The sequence below is a fragment of the Theobroma cacao genome, chromosome 6, assembly GCF_000208745.1.
Source record: "Theobroma cacao cultivar B97-61/B2 chromosome 6, Criollo_cocoa_genome_V2, whole genome shotgun sequence".
NCBI lineage: Eukaryota > Viridiplantae > Streptophyta > Magnoliopsida > Malvales > Malvaceae > Theobroma > Theobroma cacao.
The window spans coordinates 15,523,813-15,531,253 of NC_030855.1; the positions used below are offsets into that span (position 1 = coordinate 15,523,813).

The 7,441-nt window shown below is 34.9% G+C and overlaps 1 long non-coding RNA gene across 1 annotated transcript; it reads right to left on the reverse strand.

Annotated features, from left to right (window-relative positions):
* Positions 1,081-5,362, reverse strand: LOC108662510. The gene is made up of 5 exons (XR_001928387.1): positions 5,324-5,362; positions 4,321-4,444; positions 3,557-3,680; positions 2,371-2,445; positions 1,081-1,308 (listed from the first exon to the last, which is right to left on the reverse strand). It is a non-coding gene; the product is annotated as an uncharacterized LOC108662510 (long non-coding RNA).

Here is a 7,441-nt window from a genome sequence, read left to right on the forward strand (position 1 = left end):
GAAAAATTAAGAGAACGACACATTAGAAATTCCTTTTGTCTTGCCGTTCCTTATGTGAAGAAAAATAGTTTTTCATTCACTTGATTTCTTTTGTCTATTCAGCCCCACAATTTTGTGTGGATTATGAGTTTATGAAACTCATCTTTGCTAGCACATTGTCAAGGTATAGCACTCCCAATCCTTAAAGAAGGATTTTCTAATTTATTAGTGTGGGTCACCATTACAGGTTGCACAAGGATTCCTTTGGCAACTTTGGTTTGCAACAACCAAGCTAAGGTGGTTGAGCTTTTTAAAGGCTAATTTGGTGGTTTAACAAAGGATTCATCTACCTTTGTTATTTAGATAAACTTTATATGATCATATATATTTTATTTTTAATTTAATTATGTACTTAATTTGGCATGAAAGAGATCCTAGGAAGGTGAGGCATAATTTAATTTTTTAAAAATTTATTTTCGCTGTGTTTTATTTGTATTTGATGCATGATCAACCCTTACCCAACAGCTATGACACTCACTCTCTAAAGCATTAAGAAAACAGAAGTCTTTTTACATTTGGAATTTTTCAATCCAAACGCACTATCAGACTGCCAAAGCTAACAGAGAATGACAAGAATAGAAAGAAATAAAATAATAAAAAATAAACAGCAACACATGTAACATAGATGTTACATGCCAAGATCATAACAAGCTACATGCCACAACAGATGAAAGCTACATACCAAAATTGAAAGATATTACACATTAGATCTGCTAGATGTTACACACCATGGTTCCAAGATGTTACACACCATGGCTCTAACATGTTACACACCAAGGCATCAATATGTTACACGTAAAACATTCAAGATGTTACACGCCAAGGCTTTAAGATGTTATTGTCACAACCCAAATCTCGGGCCATGACTGGCGCATGGACCCAATGGGCAAAGCCCACTAAGCCCAAGCAAGCTTTTTTATGCAATCCCGATCATCATTCCCAACCATCATTTCTAAAACCACATATTGTAATTCTCTACTAAAATATTTCAATAACATTTTATAGTGACCCAATACTTACAATTTTATTATGTCAAAATAATGTCACCCATCTGCCAACTCCTAGTGGCATCAGTAATCAAATATACATATTTGACTTATAACATGGATACTAACGGATTTCATTACATATGCGTGTTCACAGGTAACATACCCTTAACCATTAGCTGAGTGACTGTGGGTGAAGGTACAGCTACTGAGATTCCATAGTACCTTACAAGAAGGCGAGCATACGTGGACAACTCAATCTAGGTGCCAACTACCTCCAAATCTGAAAGCATGAAGTTTAAAAACGTGAGTATAAAACTCAGTGAGTGAACACAAGAAGGGAACAAGCAATCGATAAGTAGAACTTGGAAATCATGATGCACTTGTTTCAAAAATAATGCAATTGATTTAATTTCTTACTAAAAACCCCTCATTTCAAACTTTGATTAATAACCTCAGAGTGTTGCAAAATCCCATGATCAATCCATGAAGTTAAATGGGTGAAAAATATGTCAAAATCAAGCAAGGTAGCAAGCAGGACAGCAAGTTTCTTGCCACAGCGAGAAACAGTCTTAGTTTGCATATGTTTTGGTTTTTCTAGTATATCTCCAAGTACAGAAGTCCAATTAACCTGATTTTTAGACCATTAGAAAGCTACAACTTTTATGTTTACAAATTTGCCCATTTCTGACTGGAAAGTGGTAAAAATTGTTGTTAAAGTGAGAGCATTGCACCAGAATTTTGGGTCTACCCGAGAGTTTCTCACTGCAGCGAGAATCCATTTTCGCTATAGCAAAAATTCCTCACTGCAGTGAGAATTCTTTTTTGCTACAATGAGAAACAGGGCTAGTTTGTGCCCCCACCACCCGAGAGTTTCTCGCTGCAGCGAGAATGCATTCTTAGCTCAATGCAATATCATCATCATGTGTGCACTCCTTACTCGCACACTTCAACATCATCATGTGTGCACTCCCTACTCGCACACTTCAACATTATCATGTGTGCACTCCCTACTCGCACACTCTAACATCATCATGTATGCACTCCCTACTCGCACACTCTAACATCATCATGTGTGCACTCCCTACTCGCACACTTCAACATCATCACACAACATTATTCATCAATGCACAACATATATTCATATATATATATATCAACATAATATAGAAGCACATGGATTCATCCTTTCACACATTTCACATTTCCATAACATCAAAACATTTTATCAAGGGCTTGTTCCCCGGCACACATTTTTAAAGAAAAGTTGGATAAAATCATTCAAATGTTTCATCCAAATACATTTACATTTCCCAAAGAAATTTTGAAATGCAAGTTCACTCACTGATATTTGTTGAATCTTTAATTAACTCTAACGTTGATTATTGCTTCAAACGGACATCTGAGGCCTCGTTGGAACCTATCACACACAATATAACCATCAAAAGTATAACAGCCCATAATTCTAAGTATTAGCCATCTCTAACCACTTCAAATCAACCCTAACTCATATCTCACCTTGGTGGACTTATAGTTGAACTCCTTTTCAAGAGTTTTCAAGCTACTATGGCAAGTCTCTCTTTCTCTCTCTACAACTTTTAGCTAGTGAGAAAAAGTGCTGAACAAAGACTTTTAAGGGTTTTAAGGTGGGAGAGTGAAAGAGCACTAAAGGTTCTATGAAAAAGTGCACCAAAGCATGTAAATTGAAGTTAATTTGAGAGAGCTATGGAAGCTTTATGGGAGGCTCCCATGGAGATAAAAAAACGTGAGATGGGAAGGGAAGAAGAAATGGCTAGAAACTGCTGAAAATTGCTGGAGCTTTAGATATTTATATCTAAAGTTTATCCAATTTTTCATATAATTTACCAATATGCCCTTCATAAGGTGACTTTGTCTTCTTCTTTCCTTCGGTTCAACTTTTTACTCTTTGGACACTGAGACAAAGTCCATAATGGTCTAGAAGTACTCAAGTTCACGAAAACTTAAAAATTTAGACCCGAGATGCAAAATGATCATTTTGCCCCTACCTTGGAAATCATCATTATTTCTATTTCCTTCGTCATTTTATCGTTATTTTCATCATTCATTTGTGCCTTAGGCCTACTTAAGCCTTAATAATGTTTGAAAGCATACTTCTAAAGGCTCACTGGACTAAAACTAGTGCTCAAAACTTGCATTTTAAATCATTTAACAAATGCATTTAACTATACATATCACACAAAAATACAAGGCATAGATTTTGATGCAAACATCGTAAAAAGGCTTGTTTCACAGTTTCTAAAACACTTTACTCGTATAGCTTATCTATAGATATATCCAAAACAACTTGCATCCACAATTTCCCATGAGTTCTACCAGCTCATGCTTTCCACAATAATAGTGTATAAATCATTGTAAATCCATTTAGAAATCGCCTATCGAGGCTAATAGCTCATGCTTTCCACAATTGCATTTAATGAAATCCGGCAATGTTTATAAAACGTATAACATTACATAGCTATGGAAATTTTGAAATAGGCACCTTTACTCACCTCACAATAACGGGACACTATGTCGCTATCAGTTTAGGTGGGTCTCTAGATAATGTTACTTGCCAGTCACCCGTTACCACCTCCAGTATGCCACCACAGCTAACCTTCTCCACTTGTACACTTCCTAGTAGCAAGTTAACTCAATATATTTAGTGAATGTCACCACAAATTCATTCATATTTGCTGCCCTATGTACCACTATTTATATTTACATGCTGCCACTAACCACAACATCAACTTTTCATTCATACACACCAACATTCTTAACCTTTTATGTCACAACCCGGTACTCCCCTCGAGCCAGTGAACACCGTCGCGACATCCCGATAGACATTCATTACCCGGAGTGCCAACCGGAATCCCGCAAGGCTTTAGTACCATTTTTTTATCTCCCCTATGAGTAATCATCGCCAAACCTTATTTTTAAAGAATTTTAAGCTTTTTCCCTTCCAAAACCATGGAAAAATAATTTTTGCCTCACAGGGGCGTTTTCATCATTTTTCCTCGTAATTTTCCGAACCCGACTAAAGATGTAGTAGATGAGTGGAAAACACATATTTCATGATTTAAAATAAATTTAGGTGTCTAAAACATTTATTAAAAATGAAATTGCAACTATTTGAATAAAATAAAAACATTTAATAAAATATTCTAATTTCTTGTAAAACAATATTTATAGAGTTATCGGTAAATAATTTTTTTAATGTAAAAGCTAAATAAATTCATACGTACTATAATACAGATAACCGGGATATGAAATTTACTTTACAGTGATTCATGGGCCCACAAGGAACAAAAGTGCACAAAGGCAGTAAACTTATAGTTTTTGGAGTAGTAAAGCCGACTATAATCCTCGACGATATCTGCTATTTACAAGCTACCTCGGGCCTAAAATGGTTAGAAAGGAGGGTGGTGAGATTATAAAATCCCAATGAGTAAACAGATACCATCCAAACCATCTAAAGTCGAGTAAATGGAGACAGATAAAACAGTTTAACATACTAAAATTCATCACTTTTCAACTTGTTTCAACCAAATAAAATCAATTCATATAAATCGAGTAATTAACATGGCTTATGAATTTCTTAAAACTTTGGCTCGTGCCAAAATCATTATCGTACCCAGTTATCAGAGATACCTTGATCGAGGGCTATCACAACCAAGTCCGCCAAGGCTGTAAAAAAAATTATGTACGCATAAATCATGTTTTTGTTTTGAAAACATAGTCGTTCCTTGACGTTGGCTGAGTTCACCCTCACGTGGTGGTTTGGTGTGAAGTGAACTCTAAAGTGTTAGCCTCAGTAGTTATCCACCCGCGCCTCTCATACTGAGGTAAGATATAACGGGGTTTACTGTGCCCCTCAAATAGGTTGGTCCACAAAAATCCGCCCACTGTAGTAAGCTAATAATTATCCCACCAATCAATAAAATTTGCAATAGCATGACGTGGCAATTATTGTAATTCATAGCCTTTCAAGGCAAATCAACAATTCATATATTTCAACACATTTAGCAATTCAACCATTCATGCCCATAGTGCCATAAGCCAATCAATTAAAACCATAAATTTACAACAAATCAAGTGGTCTCCAATTACTCTATTTTCAAAGCCATCATTTAATTTCAAAACAATTTATAAAATCATTTCATTTAAACACAATTTGTTTATAAAATCAAAAAATTAATCATTTAATTCATTTTTCATAAAATTCACAAAATCGGATAAAACATACTTTAGATAATTAAGACAATAGTAAGGTTACTCACAGTACTAGGAGTTCGATATACTCCTATTCTCGATCTTCGGGCACAATCTCTTTACCCTTGTTAGAGGGCTCACCACCTATACATCATACGTGACACGAATTTCAATAAATTGTGTCAATTTATCATAAACTATTTCAGGCTCTATAAATCTATATGAATGCATGAAATGTGATGCAAAATGTCCGAATAGCCGTTTTAATACGGTATTCGACCTAATTCGCACTATTCTCGATGTAATTGGCTAAAATCTCTAATTTAACTCCAAATCGATTTCTTTCACTTTCTACACTCCAATTTTACTTAAAATTCCTCAATAACTATGAATATGATTCAATTTATCAGTCCGAACCATAAATCGCACATGTCTATACATTAGGTAAAAATTTAGATTTTCATGCCAAAATTTCCCATTAAATTTCTAGCCTCACCAATCATTAAATACCACCAAATTATCATGAAATATCATCAATTTCAGCCTCAATATCCTCCCTAGAAAATTCGGCCTCTTGTGGGTTTGTGAAGAACAAAGTGATTCCTTGCTATATTTTCATACTTTCCATTACCCAAACCAAAAACACTTAATTAGCTTGAAATCTAGCAAAATCAATGCTCAAAACCTCTCCTCTCAAATTCAGCCAGCATGGGTTCATCATGCAAACTTGAGTTCCAAGCATGGAAAATAAAAAAGAAAGCATGAGTAGTGTAAATCACAAAATTTTACCTTTATTAGCTTAATCCCTTGAAATCCCACACTTTTTCTTCAATTTTCCCACCTAGGGTTTGTGTTCTTTCCTTTCCTCTTCACTTCTTGTTTTGGCCGGCCATATGAATGGAAATAGGCTGATTTTATGCTAATTTTAAAGCTAAATAATAAATGGATATAAACTTGACACATGTCACCATTCCATTGGTCCATGTGTCATACTTACCCATTAAGCAATCTCTCTCCACCACTTAAATTTCCTCAATTATCCATAATAATATTGGGTAAAATCCATGTGTTGGACAAGTGTTGGGTGGTGTAAAATTACAATTTTGCCCCCGTAAACTCGTAAAATTATCGTTTTGCCCCTAGGACTCAAAAAATGTCAGAATTTAAATTGTTCACCTCTCAAACTCAAATCATACTCCAATGAGTCAAATGTGATCAAAATCTTTTCTAAAAATTCTCATTTTATCCTCGGATGACAAAATTACCATTTTGCCCCTAGAACATGAAAATTCCAAATTGACTCCAATTCAGCCCTCGAACTCAAAATCATCATTTTAAGTCATTTTGGAGTTTTAAAATTCTCAATTGCATCTTAAGATCTCTATTTAGACTAGTTCGAGGCTTAATTCAACTTAATAGTACCATTTGGTACAATATCGACTTTTGACGATTTTTCGGGGCTTTCCAAGTATGCAAGCATATTGTCAATCACATGAAGGACATGGCAAGTACTTTATAAGGTTGGGCTTGATAGCACTACCCCCCTTAAAATAAAATTTTAACCTCAAAATTTCATTTACTGAACTCAAAGAAAAAGTGGGGTATTGTCTTCTCATCTGATGTTCAACTTCCCATGTCATCTCTTCCATTCGAGCATTCATCCACAATACTTTAACTATTGGGATGCTCTTATTCATTCCTGTACGTATCGTCATATTTATGTTTACCTCACATTTATGTAGCTTCAATCTTCTTAATCATATTAGTCCATCGCGTACAGCTTAACCGCGCTATAGATTACATTTCCTTGATACCATTTCCTTAACTATCTCCCAAAGTCTCTTATGTCCACTCAACTTAGCCTCTAATGGGATTTCTTATCATTACGCTACCTTTATTACTTGTCAACAACCAATAATTCCCACTTCAGAATACTCTTTCCGTATTACAACTACTTCCAAATCAATTTTTCTCCTAAAGGGGTGTGCACTACAATTCCTATTCAAGCATTTCATAATACATAAGGATCAAACACTCTTTATTTATCCATATATATATTTAACGTCACAGATAATTCAAATTTGATAACCATTAGTAACCATATTCTTAAAAAGAAAACTCCAGTACTTTCATGATCGAGTACTTATTAAGTAGATCTCGTCTATTACCACGAAATATTTAAATAA